General features: G+C 36.6%; 1 protein-coding gene across 6 annotated transcripts in view; it reads right to left on the reverse strand.

Moving 5' to 3' along the window:
* Positions 1–24,949, reverse strand: part of LOC141431134 (potassium channel subfamily K member 18-like) — a 358,912-nt gene that overhangs the window by 291,724 nt on the left and 42,239 nt on the right. The window contains exon 1 of one of the 6 annotated variants that reach the window (XM_074092150.1): positions 10,339–10,381. The exons of 4 other annotated variants lie outside the window; for them this stretch is intronic. The gene's annotated coding sequence lies outside the window, so the exon portion shown is untranslated. Of the gene's footprint in view, positions 1–10,338; positions 10,382–24,949 lie in introns of those variants that run through there. One more of the 6 variants, XM_074092151.1, reaches the window with a different exon arrangement.

A 24,949-nucleotide genomic window follows, 5' to 3' on the forward strand; every position in this document is an offset into this window, starting at 1 on the left:
TCAAGGCAGTAAATATCAAGTATGTTAAAAACACCGGTATTAAAGCGAACCATATTTCTACACTCCCTTTATTGCCTCGAAAAAAATTTAAGACATACGGCGTAAAAGCTGTAATTTATTCAAGTGTCCTTTACGACCACCAAATATTTTACCGTTTATTTTGATTTCTTAAGACCGCAGCCTAATATAATCAAAAGTATGGAATAATACGATTTTTTTACTCTTTGAAACGGCCTAATTTATTGACATAAGAAGAAGTTGAACTTTCCTATACGACCCATTGAAAGCAAAATTTGTGATGTGATTTCCACCCTCGTGAACCAAAAGTTTACTAAGTCTTAAAGTACATCTGATTCAATCCTTGTGTTTTCACCAGGGCGTATAGCGCACGTATCTCTGCAACCATACAGTTTGCGTCCAATTGGAGTATATTAACAAAAACTACAAGAAATTCTAAGCTCTTCGTCAATAGAAGACTTTTATGTAACATTAGAAACAACAAAACTATATATTTTTTAATATGTTTTCCAGTTTTTTGCTTCTCCTGAAAAGTTGTGTTTAGTGCTTTACGCCCTTTGAGCCCCAAGGTATCGTATTGCTAATGACATAAGATTAAAGATGCCAACTACTGGGACAGCGTCAAGCACTCGTACGTTTACCTTGCGACAATTTATTTAAATAATCTCTGTATCGAACATTTCTCAATAAATGTATGTCTATGTCCAATAAAAACCTAACCAATTTATAATTTGTCATCCAATTTATTCCTTAATTAACAAAGCGTAAAGACCACACATTTTATTTCAAAACGTTTCAAGCTGCGAAAACGTTCAAAGGCCAATTGTATCATTTCGTTAGCCAAATGAAGCGACACTGAGAAATTCAAGGGAAATGCATAAAGATTTTCACCGGCCAGGAAATTCACTCGCTTATTTTGTAACTTGATGAACCGTAGAGTTTTATATCGAGCTTCACCGTTTCCCAACAACAAAGGGTTAAAAAGAGCCCATTATAAAAATAAGTCATGCGGAAGTTAAAATTTTACCTATGCTGATTTAATTAGTCCTTCCTTTTCGTTAAAGTTTTGCCCTATTTCCAGATTGGTCCATTTGAGGGCAACAGCTGATTTGACATTGACGTCAACAGCATAATAAATCTTCCTCAAATTGTACAGTCAACTACAAATATATCGATACGGCCAATGTTACAAAGTTATGTACCATCAGCCAGTGGTCTATCAGTTTTTAAACAAATTCCTATTAAATGAATATGTCGCTAAAGTCGAACTTTCAAGTTGACAGACACGTCTATTGGCATTATTGTTTTATGACATGCAAACGATTATCAACTTTAAGGTGGTAGACCACATATTTGGCTGATGGTACACACGACCTCCACGCTAAGTTAATAAAGTCATGTATTATTTGACGACCGGATGGCCAAGTGGTTGGGGAACCTGATTACGAAGCTTGAGGTCCCGGGTTCGATTCCCGGCCGGGGCAGATGTTTGTGTCAATAACACGAATGTTTGTTCTCGGGTCTTGGATGTTTAATGTCTATTTAAGTATGTATTTATCTATATAAGTATCTTTATCCGTTGCCTAGTATCCATAGTACAAGCTTTGCTTAGTTTGGGACTAGGTCAATTGGTGTCAACTGTCCCATGATATTTATTTATTTATTTATACTCGTATACTTACATATTTTTGCTCCTATCACTTTGGCCGTATCGATCTCTTTGTAGTTGACTGTACAACAAAATTTCAATGTAAAGAGAGTAAATAAAGTAATCATGAACTAAATTGTATTTTGTTCAGTGATTGGCATAAAATGGCTGCGTAAATGATTCTCTTCGTCTAGGGTGAAAGGGTAACTATTAACGAGTAAATAAAATTACAAGAAAAAACAACGAAAACATGTTTTTGTTACTACATTAAAACAATCTGATTCTGTACCTTGGATAAAGTTAACTAAATCTACAAGCAAAAGCAATTTTATTTTTTCCGGTGCGCCAACAAATTATAGGAAGTGATAAAATTTGAGAGCCAAAAGTTAACTGTAGATTGCACTCGCATTCCTTATAGCGGATCTCTAAAAAGCTCATCAAATTCTCATGCATTTATAAGTTAGCAGGAGCAATATAATTTTATTGCAGTAAGTATACCAGTCTCTACCAGTCAAATTACAGACGCAAATTGAAATGAGTCGACGGCATCCTAGTATGACTATGAATTTATATATCATACTTTGGATAAGATGAAGGTATTATATTAACATAGCCGCTTGTGAAATTATCATTGAGTATATTTTTTCTTTGATATAGTATATTTCTGCGTATATAATGAAAGGTTATTTGTCTGAAAGACGTTTGAATTTAGGGTTAATTTGATTTAACCTCCGTGCATAATTTTGCAAATGATTTTGAGGCTTCCAAAGATCGACTACAAAAAATACAGGATAAAAAAATACTATGATTGCTTCTACTTCTACTTTTATTTCATTTCAAATTGATACATCGATAGAGGGTCTATTATTGCGTAAAGTTTCTGACACTCGCGATCATAACCAAATGACAGTTTTCGCATACAAAATCTGTCATTTGATTGTGATCGCGAGTATAAGAAACGTTACGCAATAGGCCCACCAGGTGCTAGTACCTCAATACGTCATGACAGCTACCGATTTTTTTATTTTTTAGGGAACCCTAAAATACATAGGGAATGTAGTCAAAACTCCAACCAACACTCCATAACAGTAAAATTTCTTCGGACGAATCTGTTACAATACTCCTGTAACTTTGAGACTAACTTTCATGAAACAACGAAACGTGATACCTCGTCTTCGGTTTTGTTGCGTATTTTAATCAAAACTTTTTAAGCCCTAACAATTTTCGTTTAGTTCTCAGGCGAGAAAATTGTAAATCCCAGTTGTTTGAAGTTTAGTATTAATATTTACATAAAATTGTTTACCTATTTAATATATAATTTGAAAGTTTAAAAGGTTATACATGCGTGCATTCACTTGGAAACGCGTTTATGGACTTTTACATGAAATATAATTTATGTTCAGTAAACAAGCTTAAACTAAAGTTTTAGTTTTAGTTATTTTAATTTAATAGTCGTTGTAGTCCTATGGATATTTTATATATAGCATTATAAACCTTAGTAGATATTTGTTTAAGGTTTTTTTGAAAATTCGACCTGTGAGGGGATGAAATAAGGGGTTTCAGTTTATATGGAAGGTCGTCGTTATCGAAAATAAATCGATGAATTTTGTTTAGCTTAAATTTGACTTAGCCATAATAATAAGAATATCAATAAACAAGAATTTATTCAGAAAGTTTCACGCTTACATGATTATCAGGGAATGCAAGAGCAGCCTGCGGCCGCCGACCAAGCAACGCCGAAAGTTATTGCTCATGATTGCTCCGGTGGTGAATCGAAAACGCCGTCTAAAGCGCAATCGCAATCAGCGTGGGACCATTCCTGCAGCGTCGTCCCGTATCCAAGCTGCAGTACAGATGGTGAACATCTACCTGTCTCAGTTGGACAAGAAGACGACGCCGGAGAAGGAATTCGAGCACGTCCGCAAGGCAGCAAAGAGAGCCGGCTACATGGAGCCCATCTAAAGCTGTCCATCCTCCCGCTCGAGTCTCAAAGGGCTAACAATTTCAGCTTATTTAGACTTCAAGTGCCTGCCAAGCACCACCGAATGTTTTTGCGCTCCGACTTCTGGCCGGTGTTCGGTCGATTTAGGGTAACGATGAGGACAACATCCAATAATCCCTAATTACATTGTTTTATTTTGTACGTCTTCTTTTGTTTTATTTCAATTTTACAGCGCATTGGTTTTTACTATATGCTGGAATTTTGAAATGACAAATAAATAAATAAATCATAATAGTTATTTATGTGGCTGGTGCGTAATGAGAGGCATTAAAGTACGAGTGTGTTCGGCTCGTTTCATAATAAGATCCCACGAGTGTTTTAATGCCTAATTATGTATAGCCGCATACATAACTTTATCTACATGCATATCATAAGTTTTCTATAATATGTTCAGATATGGCCTGTATTTTTAAGTTAGTGTTACTGATAACTAGTTTGATGTACCTACCAAAGCTTAAATAAAACAGATAACAAAAAACTAAAGTTTTATTTATAATAATAATTATTATCTACATGCATGTCATACGTTTTCTACAATATGTACAGATATGCATTGATAAAAAAAGTATTACCGATACTTTAATGTAAACATTAAGATGCACTTGCAGATACCAGGTTTCTTAATAAAGGCCATTTGATAGTCGTTTCTGAACATATAATAGGGAAGTTATGATATGCATGTAGATAAAATGCCTTACAAATCGTGTTCAACTTTGGAAATAACAAGTTTTTCTTAACAATTTCACTTTCAACACAAGTTTTTTTTTGCTTTTTGTACGTGTTTTTTGTTAACAATACTTGCATTGGCATCCCAACAACAAATCCGTTTTTAAGCCGATGTCATTCCGTTGAAGAGTTTAGACGTGCAGCGTCATTCGTGGCAGTACAGTATATTGTACGAGTATTGTATCATTTATCTGCTGTAGGACGTCCACTATTGGCCACAGGCACCCCCAACCAACCTCTTCTTCGGTTGGAAGCAAAATTAAATAATTATGTTGTCATAATTATGATAAATTTCAGCTCACTCGTATCGGAAGTTCTCGAGAAAGGTAAGCAAATTTTGAAACGACGTACTTACCCACATACGAACGCTTAAAGTTAAATAGAGGCTTGTTAAAACAGATAAAATGTTTTAGTTATCCAGAATTCCCCGCGTTGCTTTCAGTTCAGGGATACGAATGAAACTTTGCGAAGTAACGCTTTATAAAATTAATTAGTACTTAAACAAACATACCTAATTGTTTTTACGCTTGGCGACTAAAATGTAGTACATCACCATAGATATTACGTAAAGGGTTTTATTACATGAAACTAAATTAATATTCGTCAATTAAAATAACGAAGGCTCAGCGGCGACGTAGAAGCCTTAAATACTGCGAGCGTTTGTAAACTTAATTAAATATTGTATTAATTACATACGTTAACAACCACAAAAAATTACTTGGAGTTATTTATGTGTACCTAATGTAATGTGAGTGAACTTCAAACGAAATTGTTTTAAATGAGACTACGTTGAGTTTCTTTTGGATGAAAAATGAAAAGAAAACTTTTTAGTACAATATATTAATGGCTAATTTTTACAAAATCACGCGTCTTCGTGGATGGCACTAGGTATACTTACTATGGTTTGGTAAACCAATAAATGTCAATTTAATTTGTTAATTGATGAGTTTGATATGTTTTCAACGTTGCGTTGCGAAGCGTGTTTCTATTTCAGAATAATATAATTTTGACAATGCGAGAATTTAACATCTCTTATAATTTTCCTTAGACTTTTATTAAATATGTACCTATGTAAGTTTTTACAAGCTTTTATTTAGTTTCACCTGTCCCGTTGTCTGTCTGTCTGTTGGTCTGTCTGTCTGTAGTCAAATCTTGCAAGTTAAGTTTGAATACTTATGTAAATCGCGTGACAATACAATAATCTAGTTGTGAGATCCTGGTAGTCCAGCCAGGATCGTCTCCGCAGGACGGAACTCTTCAACGGTGAATAGCATCGACTTTGAAATTTGGTATGCAAATGTAGTTTGTGTGACAATGCAAGTACAGTCAACAAAAAGTATAGTCAGCAAATAAAGATTGTATTAAAAATGAAATTTTATGGTTAGGTTATTTGATACTAAACTTAAATAAATTAAAATTAAAAGTCCATTTGTAGGAGATAATTTTTTTATTAATTTATTTCAATATTCTTCTCCTAGGAAACAAAGGTACGTATTGCACGCATTACGTCACATAGTCTTCGAATTTGGTGCCTTAATTTGGTCACCCGACAAACCTCGTTGCCCATACATGATTTTTGAATACAAAACAAGTATAAAACCCTTCAGCCTAAATGGACTTTTCCAAGTGCACTTGTTTTAGCTAAGCGCACTTGCTTTGAGTTTATAAAAGCTAACAAAGGTATGTACGAGTATACATAGGTCATAGTGCGTGCTTCTCGCGAGTCGATGACCCTAGTGTGTAGGGTAACCAACCGGACAGATTTGTTCATAAATAAAAAAAATAGTTTTGAGAATATAAAGGCAAAGGCTTTGATAATATTTACACAAGACTGTAAGTAAATAGGTAAAAAATGTTATCTTGCTGAGTGGCACATCTGGTAGCTAACAGCAACAGTCCGTAAGGAAAAATATAAATATACAGTTACAAAAACTTTCAACTTACCTTCCTTGTATGTTGTGCTGATATGGAACATTAATTTGTCTGAAATACGCTACTACTCGTAATACCATACTAAATACATGCAAAAGGCGCCTTGTTTAAGTTTTCTGCAGAAACCACTAATACATACAACCTTATCGATCTAAGATACAACAAAACCAGCTTCCTAAACACAGATGTAGATACTAAAACACTGGCAGTCAAATATATTTTTCCATAAGCAGAAATCAGTTTTTAATTTGTTTTTTTTTTCATTGATATGGCAACCCTACTTGCGTGGGGTGTGCTGAGACTTGACCTACATAGCCTCGCTTTACATGTGGAAGCCATATCATTACCCCTTAGCTATAACTTATAACATAAATATTTTTGTGCTATTGGGCTAGAAGCTCAATGCGTCCCCTTCTAAAAGACTCATAAGAGAAAGCGAAGAAGCAACTGAGAAAAATGGCATACCTACGCTAAGTAGAGAACTGAATGAGATATATTTTAACATCACAAAAGTTATTTGAGGTACACTATAATAAGTAGTCATCATCATCATCATCCCAGGCTATAACGTCCTACTCCTGGGCACAAATCTCCTCTGAGAATGATTGTAGTCAGGCACATTCACATAGGCAAGTAGAGTCAAAATTTATGGAGCTATGAACACTAAGGTACAACAATTTTTTAGATCTGGGCCCATAGGCTTTAAAGACCTATATGTGATTAATACCAAGTGGCGGACTTATGACAGAAGGATAATTTCTTCAAAAGTCCTAAAGTTGTCGCTGAAAGAAGCTCCTATCTCAAGAGGGCAAGGCGATGGTTGTCACTTGTCACTTTACACACCTATAACGCCCAATACTCAATGGTAATCCGTATGTCTTCTACCGCATACCATACTCTCTGTTTTTCCATGGGATGGATACATGAGGCGTATTCTTTGTGCCACAAAAAAAAGGGTTTCACAGTCCACTGATACAACGTATCCCTATAAAGTTAGCGAAGTTACGTAACTTTGCTGCGAAGTCGTAAATATTTTGTTTGAAAAGTTTGTGCCCGCGATTGATGAATGATAGTCGACTGTGAATACAGTGATGTATTACTACCGATACGTCCAACACTATTGATAGGGAACGCTGTCTGTCGGCTTATGAAAACAAACACGCATCTATTATCCAATACATGAAAAAAAAACATGTATAAACTTAAAGAAAAATCATATAGGTACGGCCAAGGGGCCGAGGAAACTTAATCGCGTGCCAGGGTGGGAACTGTTCATAATCAATTTCGCTATGATTTCTTCGGTAGAAGAATGGAATGTCAATATGACATCAGCACAAAGGTTCCACGCTGGTACGCGATGCAGTTTCTTTGACTGAACATTAAAATAAAATATATACATCTTGCGACACTTCACACCAATTGAACTAGTCCAACGCATAAATATACTTATATAGTTAAATAAAAACTTAAATACAAATATTAAATATCCAAGACCTGAGAACAAACATACGAATGTTCCCAGCCGGGGCAGATATTCATACAAATATCTGCCCCGGCTGGGAATCAAACCCGGGACCTCAAGCTTCGTAGTCAGGCTCTCTAACCACTTGCTTACATACATACATACTACTCAAAAGAAAACAAATAATTATTATCTAGAAAAAATTTTTTTTTACTATTTCTTATTCAAATTAGACACCGCACATGCTCCATGCGGGCTAGAACTCGAAAACACGTTTTCCTAATGCTCGCCCCCGAAAACTCCCACAGAGCAAATTTCATCGAAATCGTTAAGCAGTTTCCGAGATTACTAAATAAAAAAATAAGTGTTCTAGAATTGCTCCTTTGAAGGTAAAGATACAGATATACATTGAGGTTAATATCATGTAGGTATTTATGTTCCGCCAAACTTTATTCAAAAGGAAACATACAAACTTTCACATTTGTAGTTAGTCTGATGAGCTCCAAGAACCAAGACAAACAAATACATAACAACAATCAGAGCAACCAAAGGTATCATGGCTTAAAACCACAGCTTACCGAACACATTCAAATAACATAAATTGAAGTGTGTCGTATTGTTTATTATTATCGTGAACCATCTCTAGTTACCACTTGACATTGCGGTCACGCCAGCGCTAATACGATTCAGGATCCCCTTAATTTTAATTAGCAGTTGGAAGTTCATGGAAATAAACTTTACCATTCATATCTCAGTGGTAATGAAAACTTCGCTCGTTTGTAAAACTGGAGACAGCCGAGGTTAGAATGACATGGCGTTAAATTTTGACGTAAGGTTAGCAGTTGACAAAGCTGTTTTGTTTTGCCGCTCGTAGGAAAGTTTATGTGACAATTATCAAGTTGTGCATTGTTCTTATGAGCCAGTTAGAGAACGTTGATATAGGAATATGGTTTTAGGACTAAGTAGATTTGAAGATGAGTCAACGGGTCATATATATATCTAGAAGATGTCCACGCTGAAAAATTTATTTACGCGGATATACAGTTGAAAACCTGTGATCTGGCATAGCAGAGCTCTTGCCTGTTCGCGCGAACAGCGAACATTATGAAAAGAGAACACGTAGGGACAGCAACGAAACTGGGTGGTATAGGACCTTGTGCAAGGTCCGCCCGGATTGCTACCACCATCTTGCCCGCTAATCCTGCCGTGAAGCAGCAGTGCTTGCACTGTTGTGTTTCGGCGTGGAGAGTAAGACAGCCGGTGAAATTACTGGCACTTGAGGTATCCCATCTTAGGCCTCTAGGTTGGCAACACATCTGCAATACCCCTAATGTTGCAGATGTTTATGGGCGGTGGTGATCTCTTACCATCAGGAGACCCACTTGCTCGTTTGCCATCCAGCAGAATAAAAAAAAACAGGTTATATTACGGATATGTAGAGTCAGCATCAGATATCGAGACTCAAGTTAGAAGAGGTGTTTCAAAATATGTGAACTCAATTCTATTGTGTCGAGGGCGTTCAAGCAAGTTCAGGTATTTTTAAACATCTTTGTGCTCTGATAGTTGACAGTAGTACAGGGACAAAGCACAGGGACAGGGCAAAAGGAGTAGAAATTAAACGAGCGCCAGCACCTTCTTTTGTAACTGTCACATTACGTAGAATGCTTGACTATTTGACTTGGCTTTTATCTGACCTTACTAAAAGTACCAAGAAGAAGAAAAATATAATTATAATAAAGGCTTGGGTGTATGGGTTAAACCTTCGCCTTTTACCCTAGCTAGAGGAAACAATAATAAATAAAAAAAACTAAAATGCTTGAATATGGCAACAATTTCGCATGTAAAACCACCTTGTAATTTTTTTTTCTCTGTGTATCTGTTTTCTGTATCGCTTACTATGTCTGGTGTACAATAAAGAGTCTTTGTATTGTATTGTATTGTAAAATTTTACTTCCTTTCCATCCGTTTTCTAGTTTCCTGTATGACTCTATAATATGTTATAATATTTATAATTATTAACGTGCAAAATTCCAGGCATTACAACAATGCATTCGGGTTATAACTATCTTAACAAGGGTGTTATTTTTAACCGACTTCAAAAATCCATCATTATTGAGCATTGAGCCGATTTGGGAAATCCTTTTTGTTTAGGCGGATTTATTTATTAACAACGCGAAGGAAAATTCCTTTTAGGCGGTTTTATTAAATAAAAAAACATTAAATTAAACAACAACGTCATTTCCCAAACACTTGTTGAGCAGCAATGAACAATTGAGCGTTTTGACCGAACGGTCGAACAACATCACCATTCCACGATTATTCATTACTTTTTTTTCTAGTTTTAATAGAAAGTTAAATGGGTCTTATTTAATTCTTAGGTGTTTGTAAGTTAAGTGAATATTAATTCTTCTTTTAATAATATTTGCTGAAACGATAAAAAGGAAAGGAAGACGTGAAAATGCGGACCCTTTTTGACTTTGTAGTAAACTAAACACATTTACAAATTTAATAATTGTACTTCTGATTTATCTATTTTACTTTTAAGCATACCTGTGATGTGGGTGACGCCTTGCTTGCTAAGTTTCTTGGTATACCTGTAAATCAGAAATGTTTGCTATTTAATTATCTAATTGTAAGTCAATAACCAAAAGTACGGTCTGCAGACAATTACGTGCGACGCGCCGAGCGTATTCTCTGGCCCTATATAGATAGCTACAACGAAGTGCAAAATTCGAACTTCGAATCTCAATGTCCCGCTGACGCTTATATTATTTAAAACGGGAGTGAGAGGGACGGTACGATACGAACTACGAATTTCCCTGCGTTCATTGCGCGGTCGCAACGCTCGCCGCAATGTTTACCTGTGTCAGCACTCGCAATGAACGGAAAAATGTGAATAATTCCGGATACTGCGTTCTCTATAGTTAAGTTTATGCTAGTTCAAGTTCACATCTCTTTTGCCAGAATTTTGTGTTTATCATATTGAATTCTGTGTTTTGTCCAACTTCCACTGAGGCCATATCCAAATAGGTAAATTAATTTGTGTGGATCTTTAATAAAAAAGTGACAAACCATACACATAAAAATAATGTTTTGTCTGTGTCTGACAAACGCAAACGTCAAAGTGATACATAAAGACAAATGAATGGCGAGTAGACTATTCTTGACGAGCATTTAGATATAAGAGAAGAAATCCATCCAACTAGCCTAATTTTAAGATCCAATACATTAAAAAACCTACAATTCTCACCAAACAAATTGCTAAAGCCCCAGGGTTTGCTCGATAAGAAATATAAGGCACAGTCGTAAAAAGGCCCGACGACATTTTAGGGCCCGCACATTAAACAGATTGAAGGTAGAAAGAGAAACATGGCGACGGATTGAAGAGCCAGTTTGACCTGCCGAGTCCATACAACTAGGTGGGTAGGGTGACAATGGAGCGCTTTTAATTTATGAATGCAGGACGTCCTAGTTCCAGATACAAGTGAAAGGTGCATCATGAAAGGGGCCAGGCCGGCCGCCCGATTTTTAAATTCACTCCTCTGATAATAGTATACGAAAGTTGTTGATAAAATAAAAGCTATGTCGAATTTTAGATAAGAACACTGTTGTATGATTTGCGATACAAAAATGTGATGAAAAAATTTAATGAGCGCAATATAGGTAGAAAGTGTAGAAAAAAAAACATCATATACCTACTTACCTACAGCTAAACCAAGATACACTTAACCTGTTACTTAGAAGGTGACTCAGGTTGTGTACAGTATGATTAATATTTTCATCCATTTTATTTATTTTTATAAGTACAAACAGTCTGTCGTCATACTTTTTGATGGTCACTATAGCGTAGGACAGAACAGCCGAGTCTTTTCATGCCAGTCAACAATGTGAGCCGAGGCAATCCGGTGACGACGCGTGACTCTACTGCCAACATACAAGACTAGCTGTTGTACTCTATGAAAATTTTCGCATTTTTTCATATGAGCTGAATAGAATCGAGAACGACCCAGTTATATGTACAAGGTATCAATAAAAAAACCGGCGAATAGCGTGTCGGACACGCCCGAAATAGGGTTCCGTAGCAATTACGAAAAATATAAGTAATATTTTTCAAAGGATTTCGTATTTTATACGTAATCTTCCAAGTTTAGGTATATTTTATACCTTAGGCTGCTATTTACTCTTAAACTACTAATAATTCGCAAGCAAACTTAGCCGTTATAGTTTTTCTTGAAAGTTTGATATACTTACTACCATCCTGATTTTTTTCAAATTTTTCCACCCACCTGTTTAGATTTTAGAGGCGGATTGTCTTTGAATTTGGCATACTTATGTTTAAATTGCGTAACAATACAATAATCGGGTAGTGACATCCTGGTAGTCCAGCCAGCCGGATCGTCTCGCAGGACGGAACTTTTCAACGGTTAATGGCATTGACTTGAAATTTGGTATGCAAATGTACTTTGGGTGACAAAGCAAGTATAGTCAACAAAAAGTACAGTCAGCAAAAAAATCTAGTATTAAAAATGAAATTTTTACCAAAAACTTATAAACTAACAAAGTAACGATGTCTTAAGACTCTGGTTTGAATGATACGATTATTATGTAGGTAGATGTGGGATTACATTTTGACAACACCCCTATAAGGTTTATCATAGAATTTTTAGCAACAATTAATAAATCCTGAATAACCTAAGGATGATCAGTTAACTAATCAATCACCTGCTAAAATACAGTACAATACAAATATTCTTTATTGAACATCACAAATCATCAAAATAAAAATAATAATAAATAACATTACTTAGAGCTCTGATGGCAATGTGAAAACCAAGTATCATCAAAAAAAATAACAATACTACATTATATTAAATGTTATTATATCGGATAACTCACGTCTTAAACCGAGCTTAGCTCGACATGTTTCGGGCTATTTCGTAGCCCTTCCTCTCAGGAGCACGCGAACCGGCGGCTGCCGCAACACGCACACTACGCGCCACCGCTCTGCTCGCACGACTGTCCGACGAAACTAACACCGGCGCACAACTACCCGCATTGTCATTTTTATTATCAATGTCTAATGTTTAAGACTCGGTTTAAGACGTGAGTTATCCGTTATAATAACATTTAATATGAGTGAGTCTCACGGTAGATTCATGTTCAAAATACTACATTAGATTGATTTTATTTTTACATGCACGGTTTTGACTGCAACTACATAAAAAAATATGTGGTCTACCATCCTAAACTTGATAATCGTTTAAAAGTCATAAAACAATAATGCCATAGACGTGTCTGTCAACTTGAAAGTTCGACTTTAGCGACATATTAATTTGATAGGAATTTGTATAAAAATTGATAGACCACTTATTTGGCTGATGGTACCTTAGAATATACGTGTGCATATAATCCGAGGTAATTAGAAATTTAATCCAGTGTCCTGGCCTCAACGTTTTCATATGGCGAGGAAGTTAAGTAAGAAACAAGTCGTTAGCTCGCTCCGGTCGCCTTAATGGAACCTTGGTAGCCACTCCATGCCATAAGCAATGCAGCACCAAGAAATGCGAATATTAGCTAAATCTTGAAAGTTTCAGTGTCTGTTTTCAGGTTCGATAAAACATCTTTGACGAAAATTTGCTTTGGTTTACACTAGCGCCGCAGTTTTTCTGCTGAAAAAAAAATACTTGAATAAAACTGGAATACAAATTACTAGCTAAGTAAAAGCTTTTAGTTCAATAGCTCTGTATGGTGAATTGTATACAAATCCGAACTTTTAGAATCTTTTAGAAACCGAAAAAACTTTTAGAAAATAAATTAATCTAAATAAGGATGATGATTATAATAGTAAAGTACATAAAATATGAAACTTATATTGTTATAATAATGTCCTCTTAGATTATTTTTTAAAGTATTCTAATGTGTAGGTAAAGATAAATAATTAAGTTAGTACACTATCGCATTGTGTAATGTAAAATGTGTGGTCCTGTAATGATGGTAAAATGTTATCATTATGATGAATGAATAAAAAGAGTAACGGACAGACCGACTGACACAACGCACAGCCTTGCAGCTAAAAACTTGAAATTTGGCACACATACACACATCAAAAGTGCCTTAGGATATTTTTTATTCCTATACAGTTTTGAACATTACTGAAACAAAAGATCAATTTTTTTAGGGATAATGAGTATCCGAAGACGTTTTTAATATGTATGTGTGTTTTTTGAAGATCTAGAGTTGCTCTGCGATAGAGCGACAACTTTTCTTAGCTTTCCACGGAGATAAAACCTTCGGCGAACGTTTCATAAATTCCAAAGCCTCATTATCCAATTGAGTGTAAACGATGACAATTTCTGAAATAAACTGTCTAGTCAACCCTCGACATCAAAAGCATATTCTATAGGTAACGCGATTTTCAGTTGTTTCCAGTCCACAGGCTCACTAGGTGTAGTAAAGCAGGCTCATTTTCCTCATCAGTGAGCTTAGTTAACCCACTATCATGTGCCAATTTGAAAAGGCTGTTGACAAAAGTCGATGTTTTAGGCTAATAGATCTATCCCCCAGTTAGGTTATATAAGAAAATAATCCTTCTTGGAATAAATAAATATATGGCTTTCGGATTAAAAAAAAAAAATATATTGGATATGTATTTTTTCTTTTGTCGTCAAATAAAAAATTGCAAAGATGAAGCTCGTCAAAGTTCGGGAGTCCATGCCGTGTTAAATAGTATTCTACTTTGACTAGCTATTTCAATTTCTGCACTTTCTGCCAACAATCCGAGCTATGCATTTTGTCAGAGATATATAGATATAAGTATTTCTGTACTTCTTTTGTTTTTTGAGTAAATAAATACTAAAATGTTTTTTTTGTTGCCCTCTTGTTCTGAGAGGAGGCCTGTGCCCAGCAGTGGGACGTATATAGGCTGGGATGATGATGATGATGATGAAAGAAAAAATACGTGTCAAATATTTTTAATAATCTAATTGAAGGACTAGGTAATTAGATTTTTTAGGACACTTGCATATTGAAATGATTTGAGTTTTTGAGAAAATCCACCAAATGCGACTTAAACTCTATTGCCATTACAAATGTTGAAATTTATAGATTATAAAGTTACACCCTGTTATTTATAATCACCCTCGCATGTATCGCTCATTTAAGTAGAACGATGTACAGTCGCCACCACAAACATACCCATAAACATTATATGAACGCTACCGTATTGTCAAGCACATAAGTGCGTGTTCAGATGTTTGGGCGAACTTCCGCGAAATGGCAGTTTCATTGTACAGGACAACTCCTCAATTAAATACGCGCATTGAGCAAAAGTATCAGCAACTGTCTCACTAACACTATTCTATATATTTTTTTTATTTGAAAGGTGTCCGTCATAATTCTAAGTTCCGTAAAAGTTTGTGAAAAGTCTGTGAATACAAAAAAGTTAAGACACCGCGACCGTGCACAGGTTAAGACCAGGATGTGAAAAATACACTTTTCTTAATGTAATATGTGAATGCCTGGTTGGCTTAATCTCACCAAACCGAACCAAATTGGGGGGAGTCAGTCCACTCTACCACTTGCAACGATCAGTTCGAATTTCGAATATTCACAGCGAAATGTGTGGAGCTCAAAAGCTCTATACATCGAGGAGCGGTGTGCAAATGCAGGCTACTCCACTCTATTCTACAGTTACTAGGAACCACAGTTACGTGACGTCATACGTCAATATAATTCAGTTTTGTAGGGTACATTTTTGCAAGCCAAACTTAATCGGAAATATAACTGCTGGTTTGACATTGGTTTTCCGCTAACTTGGTGCAACTCACCCTTGTAATATACTGACTTGTAACTGGCCAGCATTTTTAAACAAAGATTGCAATAATATCATGTTGCCAAGTAATTACTACCTCACCTAACTACACCCATGTACTCATAGTACAAGCCTGGCGAAGTTTAAGAATAGGTCGAATGGTGTAAGTTATCCCGTGGTACTTTATTTATTTTTTAATACATACATACAAGATATATATTGATAGAGTAGGCAGTTATGTTAAGTCATTCGAACACTAAATAAATATCTAAAGCAACCCATGAAACCGATGTTTCCTCTAAGTTTTCCATGAATAATTAATCGTCTTCGATCAGTCGGCCATCTCTTCTAATTTCGCCAAATTGAAAACTTGGAGTTATTGGAGCAATGATTTATGGCCCCGATGTCTACGGAGACATTAAGTGGCGTTTCATTTGTTATTAGTCACGATTTATACGAGAACAGGAGCTTTTGATATCATATTTTGTTGGTCAAGCGATTTGAACGCATCAGTGGTAGTTTTATTTTAAAAAAAAAGTGCTTTGTTTAAAATCTCATTTTTATACAAACTTTTTGCTGACTATACTTTTTCTTGACGGTACCACCTAAATTTGCATACAAAATTTCAAGTAAATTCGATCACTGGATGTGGATCAAAATTAACTTACAAGATTTAAAACGAGGTGAAGTTAATATCTGTGGCTCCAGTGAAAAGGGGTACATGTCGAAAAACCCAAGTTTACAGGAGACGCAAAAAACAGTTACACCCGAGATGATTCAAACTTACGTTCATTACACTTGTATATTTACATATACTGATAAATGTGGTATGTTAAAGGACTAAATTAATTGCGCTCTTTCTTATGGGAATGTTATTTTTGCTCTTGATCTATTAGTTTATAAATTAACTACTTGTATCCAAAATAGAAGTATAAAAATAAGTGTAAAAAGGTTCAAGTGGTTATATATATCGCTATTCACCAAGTTTTCGTAATTTTATACGAAGTGAAAAAGGGTACGCATCCGGAATGTTTTTTGTAGTACATGTATAATATTATCCACAGAAGACTAGCTTACGAACTAATGGTGTAGAAAATTATTGCATTTTTCAATTTATGCAGTTCTTTGGGCTTAATTACAGACATAACAGACATGTAGCCTTTTGCACGTTTTTTTTATTGTGTTTTTAGTTATAAGTAGACTTAAATAATAATGAAAAATTCAAAATGCTACTTGTATCCAAGTTGAGTGAATAAAACACATATGAAAGTATTTAAATATCTATTCAAAAACGCTATAAATTTTTCAAAAATCTCACATGCAAACATAAAAAATGCCGTTTAAAACAAACTTAAAATTTCTCATCATTAGTATCTAAGTATGTCCATTCAAAAGACGTTAAAATAATATTAAATTATCTTTGTAACATACAGTTACAAAAAACATGTTATTTATTAATAAAACTGAAAATCTCTAAGCTAAGCAGCTTGTCTTCTGTCCGTATCAGTACATGCGTAACGACAGTTTCTTCATTGCAGATTAAATCTTTGTAAAGGTTAATCAGCAGTATGAAGGACATTAAGGGCTGTTCCTATCTTCGATCCACAGCACGCTAGATCTCGCAGGTCGAATACTTAAAGCTCCAGCGGGCATTAACTGCGAGATTGCATGCTTGAACGAGGCCACGAATGACTGGCTAGCTGGACCGAGTCCAAATCTCCCGTCCAAACCACATAGGCAAAGAGCCTAGGATACAATAGCCTCCGTCACCACTTTAAAGGCATTAATAGAACCTTTAACAGGCAGGACCGGGCCAGACTGTTAGCTGTGTCCAAGCCAGAATCTGGTTACTGGCTCCATGCATACCCCTCGCCCAACACTAGAACTTTTATCGACCCAGACACTACGCATAGCTGCTGGTCTAGAACCAGGTCTACGCATAGGGCTGGGCTGGAAGTTGGGATCTGCGAAAGTAAGAACTGTGTTTTCTTGTGGGGCTCCAGTGGACTGTCTCGGCCAACATGGCCTCTCCTGTTCCTCGGGCGCCGGCCGACTGTCCCGCCACGCCACTCTCAACGACATTCTCAGAAGGGCGCTCGTTAGTGCCAACGTTCCCGCCGCTCTGTAGCCCCAGATTGTACGGAGCAATGGCAAGCGCCCTGACGGAATGTCGTTGGTACCCTGGAAGACTGGCCGTGCGCTGGTGTGGGACGCTACCTGTACAGACACCCTGGCGGCGTCCTACCTAACAGCAACTACCAATCGTGCGGGGGCGGCGGTAGATGCCCGGGAACGCCTCAGGTCACAAAATATAGCTGTCTCGGCCCCCAAAATTATTTCTTTGCTTCGGCGTCGAGACTCTAGGTCCTTGGGGTAAGAGTGCGCTGGAACTACACAGGGAGCTCAGCAATAGGTTAAGGGAGGCAACAGGCAACCCTCGCGCCGGCAGCTTTCTCGCGCAAAGAATCGCAATTGAAGTTCAACGCGGGGAATGCTGCCTGCGTGATGGGCACCATGCCAAGAGGCCCACCTCCTTTTTTAATTAAAGTTTTAGTTTTAGATATTTAAATTAAATAATAGTTTAGTCCTATGGATATTTTGTATTTTCTTAATCATTCTTATTAAATGATTGGTGTCAAGGGATATATCTTAATTAATACCCTTAAAATTAATGCAATGTGCAATATTAGTTTAATAATAAAATTGGTGTAAAAGGATATAACTTAATCGCGTAACCGTCGACTGCGCAGCTCGCAAGCGCGTTCTCCCTGCACAAGTCAGCGCACACGATTGTGGCTCATCCATGGCTCCCAACTCACCCGCTCATTCCCCCGCGCAAAGACTTATATCCTTTCCATGTAAACTTTTTTATATTCGATTTGTGAAAACGGGCGCAGCTCGACTTAATCTTATATTTTATTTGATTTTATTGTGTAAAGAGATTGAACTTAACTTGTTATCAATGTAAACTAAATAAATCTGTTCTTGTTTTAGGGGTTCAAGTGTGCTTAGATTTTTTTACACCCGCTATATGAAAAAACAGCACGTACAACTAAATTTAGATCATAAATAACAAACAAAACTTTAGTTAATAGAAATACAACTTGACAAATACCCTCTGTTGCTAACTTTTTTAAGGCAGTTCTACCCTTGACCACCAGAAAAGTCCGTTGTTTTAAAAGATATCTTAGATCCGTTTACACCAATCGATGCGTTATTTTTTTTGTGTTTTGGTCTATATAACTCAATTTGGCCAAATTCAGACTTGTACCCCTTTCACTGGAGCCACAGATATATTATAATAATATTATTATAGGTAATATATATTATATGTATTAAGTATAAATATCTCGTAAAAATGTAGTTGAGACTTCCCAAGAGCGGTCACTTTGTTGAGACCCAATTACAGACTGTCTTTTGTTTTCTTACATAATTTAATAGTAAAAAAAAAATATTTTCTCCAACTTGCTCGGAAATGTTCTCATTAATGTGGAAAAATCGACCGGGAAGTCCATCGTTATATTATGCGTTGATGCGATAATCAATTTAAAAAAACCGGCCAAGAGCGTGTCGGACACGCCCGAAATAGGGTTCCGTAGCCATTTCGAAAAAATTAAGTAATATTTTTCTAAGGATTTCGTATTTTATACGAAGTCTTTACAAGTTTAGGTATATTTTATACCTTAGGCTGCTATTTAATATTAAACTACTAATCATTCTCAAGCAAACTTAGCAGTTATAGTTTTCCTTGAAAGTTTGATATATACTTACTACCATCTCCTGATTTTTTTTTTCATTTTTCCACCCACTGGTTTAGATTTTAGAAGACGCTCGATTTTAATGAAAATTTGCACTTTAAAGTTGAATATTTCGCAAACATATCACTGAATCGAAAATCGTCTTAGCAAACCTCTAATGTTTTTAAAAGACCTATCCAACGATACCCCACACTATAGGGTTGGATGAGAAACAAAAAAATCACCCCCACTTTACGTCTATGGGAGGTACCCTAAAAAAATTTTATTTTTATTTTTTATTGTACCATTTTGTCGGCATAGTTTACATATATATCCGTGCAAAGTTACAGCTTTCTAGCATTGATAGCCACTGAGAAAAGCCGCGGACGTATGGACAGACAGACGGACAGACATGGCAAAACTATAAGGGTTTTTGCCATTTAGGCTCTGGAACCCTAAAAACCACTTCCCGGCCGCACGCAAAAAAGTCAAATGGGCCACAGACAAAACTCCTCAGCACCTTATGTCAGAAAAGAGGTCCACTTAAACACAATGTTGTGAATACATCCCATCAGCCGTCCCGCGGGTATAATTTTCCCTCCAAGTTGGCAGCATTGGCTTCGCTCCAACTATAACACAGAATGGAACGAGCCCGACGGTGAGTTGATTTTCATAGCTTACCAATTAAGTTGAATAAAGTGTGCTGTCCTTTTTAATTGCTATTTAAAAAATTAAACAACCAAAAGAGGAACTGGATTTTTGTTACGATTTTTATTACCATGTTCAACCATTTTACATCTGGATCATGGATGTGACAGTTAAAAAGAAAATGGCGTGGTAGGTTAAATTATGTAAAAATAATCATGCTTAAACTAACTAATTATAATGTACATATAGGTATGCTATCTGTAGGATAATAACATACTTAAGCTTTAACGACGTTGAAATGAGGCTAGTTGGTGGTAGTATCCTGAGTTTGACAACTTTGACATTTGACATCAAAAGTTAAATATAGCTTGTTAATCCCGACGTGAAGCAGCACTGCTTCAATTGCTTTATTTTGGCATCAAGGAAGAAGGGAAATTACTGGCACAAGAAGCATTCCATCTTAGCCATCTCAAGTGAATTCCCCCGGTATTGCGGTGTCTATGGTAGGTGATCAATAACCTTCAAGCGACTGATGGCTCATTGTCGATCCTGCTGCAATGCCAATAATAAGGCTATATTTAGAATTATTTCATGTTATTAAAGGAAAAAAACGGCCAATGGTTAGTCGAACAGACTTCGTTAAACTGTCGCATGTCGTATCTAAAAAATTTGGTGTAAGTATAGCCCTGTTTTTACCCGACTGCCCGAAGGACGGTTATGTTTTAAGCATAATCAAAGTCAAAGTCAAAATATCTTTATTCAATTTAGGCTATAACAAGCACTTATGAATGTCAAAAAAAATCTACCACCGGTTCGGAAAAACCTCTGCTGAGAAGAATCCGGCAAGAAACTCAACGAGGTATATATTTTTTTAAACAGATTTACAATATTATTAAATGATATGTATACATCACAAGTATAAATACTTGTGTGTGTTGTGTTAAAACACAACTTTATTTTTAACACAGTAGGTTCGCTATTTGAAGGATCGCTAATGCGGATCGGAATTATTTCCAAATATCCTTGTCCATGATATAATCATTAACTTTATAATACGCCATTGATATTAATGTCTTCTTGACAATAGATCTGAATTTTGTGTCCGTTTCATTTATAATATTTTTTTGGAATTTTATTATAAAAACGTATGCAATTTCCCAGAAAAGACTTTTTGTTTTAGCCAGTCTGTAAGATGAACTTTAAGCTTCCCTGTGTTTCTAGTAGCCTTTGGCTTATCGACGTTAGTGGGAAAATCACATATGTTCTTCCTAACATACATGATTATTCAAAAACATAAAATGTTATAATAATGTTTGTACCTATGTATATGTATATATTTCTTTGTTCTTTGTCTCTAGCTTAGACGGCTGGACGGTTTCAATATTATTATTTGTTAGGTATATATAACAAAGATAATGAAGTGACAAAAGGTAAATAATTATATTTTTAAGGTACCATTTCACAAGAACATCAAAAAGTATAAAATGAAGGAATTAATTTGAAACATTAAAATAATCAAAACCCTGCTTTAAAAACTTTTATAAAAACTAAAAAGGAAAGGTGTAGTAGTCCAGAACAATCGAGACTTAACCTGAGAGGTAATAGACCTGAGTATTTGTTCCTGAGAAAAATGGTCTTAACAGACAGATGGACGGACGGACAAAAGAACAGACAATAAAGTGGAACCCTTAAACTCCATTTTTGCCAATGAGTTACAGTACACAAAAATAACGAACAGAAATAAATTTTGAAGTCAGTTAATACAGCATTTACTTTAATTTACGTTATTAGAATTAATCTAGCTCAATAAACTATTTGATATTCTGCTAATGAATATTATAAATGCGAAAGTTTGTGACTCACAAATTGCAAGTAAATATATTATGTGTGTGTGTGTATGTTTTTTGTGTGTGTAAGCCGTGGTGGCATAGTGGGTTGACCTTTCGCCTCTCAAGCTGAGGGTCGTGGGTTCAAACCCCGGCTCGCACCTCTGAGTTTTTCGAAATTCATGTGCGGAATTACATTTGAAATTTACCACGAGCTTTGCGGTGAAGGAAAAACATCGTGAGGAAACCTGCACAAACCTGCGAAGCGATTCAATGGTGTGTGTGAAGTTCCCAATCCGCACTGGGCCCGCGTGGGAACTATGGCCCTAGCCCTCTTGTTCTGAGAGAGGCCTGTGCTCAGCAGTGGGACGTATATAGGCTGGGATGATGATGATGTTTTTTACTCCTTCACGCTAAAACAGCTGGACGCATATGGATGAAATTTAGTATGTAGATAGACTGGACATCTAGAATATCACATAGGCTACGTTATTTCCGATATTCCCACGGGATAGGAATAAAATCTAGCTAGGTATGAAGTCATGAAGTTGGCACTGTTGTTTATTCCCACGGGGAATTTTGTAATTTCAATTGAACTGCTGTAAGTATATAATGATTTACGCGAAGCCGCGTGTAAAAACTAGTAACTAATTAAAGCTTCAAGTCAACGAGAGGCAACCTCGCAAACTTTATTCATTTATTCTAAACTCGATTATTCGCTGGAACCATATTTAGTCGGTTTTTAATTATTTATTTCATTACATTTCAAAATAGTTAACAAACCGTTTAAAAAAGCCTTTTATATATTAAACTCGACCTACTACTACAGCGACGTTATTTTGCATTTTAAAAAATAGATGAGACATTCTCAAGTTTTTTTCTCATTTTGAAGCACTTTTCAAATACAATATGTTAAATTAAATTTTCCGATTTACGACAACAAATAAACTCTTTAATTTCTCGAGCGTTGAGTCTGCGAATATCAATAGCGAATAGAAACCACCGCTTTGCTAGAAACTAATTACCGCAAAACAACTTATCCAGTGTAAGATATATTAATACTTGAAATCAAACGCATGAATTCATATTAAATTATAATTTTCTCTCATGACATAAATCAAAACAGATTTTAAAAGCTTGCGCCAAAAACCAGCGGCCGTGGCTACTAGCCATTTGGCCCCTACATCAGCCCCCCTCGGAGACCGATACTCCAGAGAGGAATCGCGACGGACGACGAATACAACGTCCAGCGCGTGTAGTCTGTTTGGAGCTGGAGGTGGGGCCGTTCTAGGCGCAGGATTAGCGGTAGGAGAACTTAAAATTGGTGTAGAAGCAGCATCTAATGGTCTTTCATCTGCCATTATATAGGCCGGCTTTACCCTATCAATAGAAACTGTTACTTCCTTACCGCCAATATCAAGTTTCATAGTTTTTCTATCTCGTTCGAGAATCTTGTATGGGCCAACATAAGGTGGCTGTAACGACCCTACGAGACATTCCTTCTCGCAAAAATACATGTGTGGCAGTGTCTAGCATCTTAGAACGTAAAATGTTCTGTTCGGAAATTCCACGTTGTTGGCTGAGGTAATAGTCTTGCCATGTGGCTACGCAGACGTGATGTAAAGTCGGTAATATCCACTAGATGATCGTTGCTTGGCACGAAAAATTCTCCTGGCAGTCGCAACGGTTCGCCATAAACTAATTCTGCCACAGACAACGACTGAAGATTTTCTTTCCATGCAGAACGAATTCCGAGCAAAACTAGAGGAAGACCTCTGACCAATCTGAATTTTGATGACACATAATAGCGGATTTCAACTGGCGGTGCAAACGCTCCACAATTCCATTTGCTTCTGGATGATAAGCCGTAGTTGGAGAATGCCTTGCGCCAAGAATATTCGCTAGCGACTTGAACAATTGACTTTCAAATTGACGTCCTCTGTCTGTTGAATTTTGAACTGGACACACAAAACGAGACACCCACTCGGCAACAAATTTTGCAACCGTTTCAGCAGTGATATCCTTCAGAGGAAACTTCAGCCATCTGGTAAACCTATCTATTACTGTGAGCCAATATTGAAAGCCGTTCGACACCGGAAGAGGCCCAACTAAGTCATGTGCACGTGTGCAAACCGCTGTAGTTGGGGCAACAAAAGTCGATAAGGGTGCTTTAACATGTCGTGCAATCTTACTGCGCTGGCAATGAAGACACTGTCTCGCCCACTGTCTGCAGTCTCGACGCACGCCGGCCACACAAAGCGTTGTGCTACTAGCAGTGCAGAAGTTGAAATACCGGGGTGGCTAAGATATGCAAGGTTCAAAGACCATCCGTCGAAATTCGGGCGTCAGATATGGACGAGGCAATTGTGTTGAAGTATCACAGATTACAAGTGAGTTAAAACCAGGGAATATTATTTTTTGTTAAATTCAATGCAGTCCCATTACGGAGAAATTCTTGCAATCATGATCCTGATCCTGAGATGTGCAAGGGCAGCGTAGTCCAGAGGTACCACAGTTATGGCTTCAGTACGAGAAAGCGTATCGGCAACAACATTGTGCTTTCCAGATATATGCCTGATATCAGTACTGAACTGGCCAATGAAATCTAAATGCCTGAACTGACGTGTGTGAGCAGTAATCACTTACGTGTGCTGAAGGCAGATGTAAGTGCTTATGATCGGTGTAGATAGTAAAAGCTCTGGCCTCTAGCATAAATCTAAAATGTTTCACAGCATTATAAATGGCTAGAAGTTCGCGATCATAAGGACTGTACTTTTGCTGCGCAGGATGTAACTTCTGGGAGTAAAATCCCAACGGTTCCTAACGATTACTGTTACGGCTTCTTTGCTGCAAAACTGCACCAACAGCCGTGTCAGAAGCATCCGTTAAATAAAGCAATTTTAGCTGAAGAGTCAGGATGTCCCAGTAACGTAGCATCAGCCAGCTCTTTTTCGAATTAACAAACGCATTAAGTAACTCTGCAGTCCAAGATATGAGGGCTGAAGTTTGATTTTAGGCCCCGAAAATAGTTGATGTAAAGGGGCTGAACATGCGCTGCATGAGAAATAAAACGTCGATAAAAATTCAACATCCCTAGTAACGTCTAAGCTCTCGTATGTCTTGGGTTGTGGAAACTCTGT

This window comes from Choristoneura fumiferana, chromosome 9, assembly GCF_025370935.1.
Source record: "Choristoneura fumiferana chromosome 9, NRCan_CFum_1, whole genome shotgun sequence".
NCBI classification, from domain to species: domain Eukaryota; kingdom Metazoa; phylum Arthropoda; class Insecta; order Lepidoptera; family Tortricidae; genus Choristoneura; species Choristoneura fumiferana.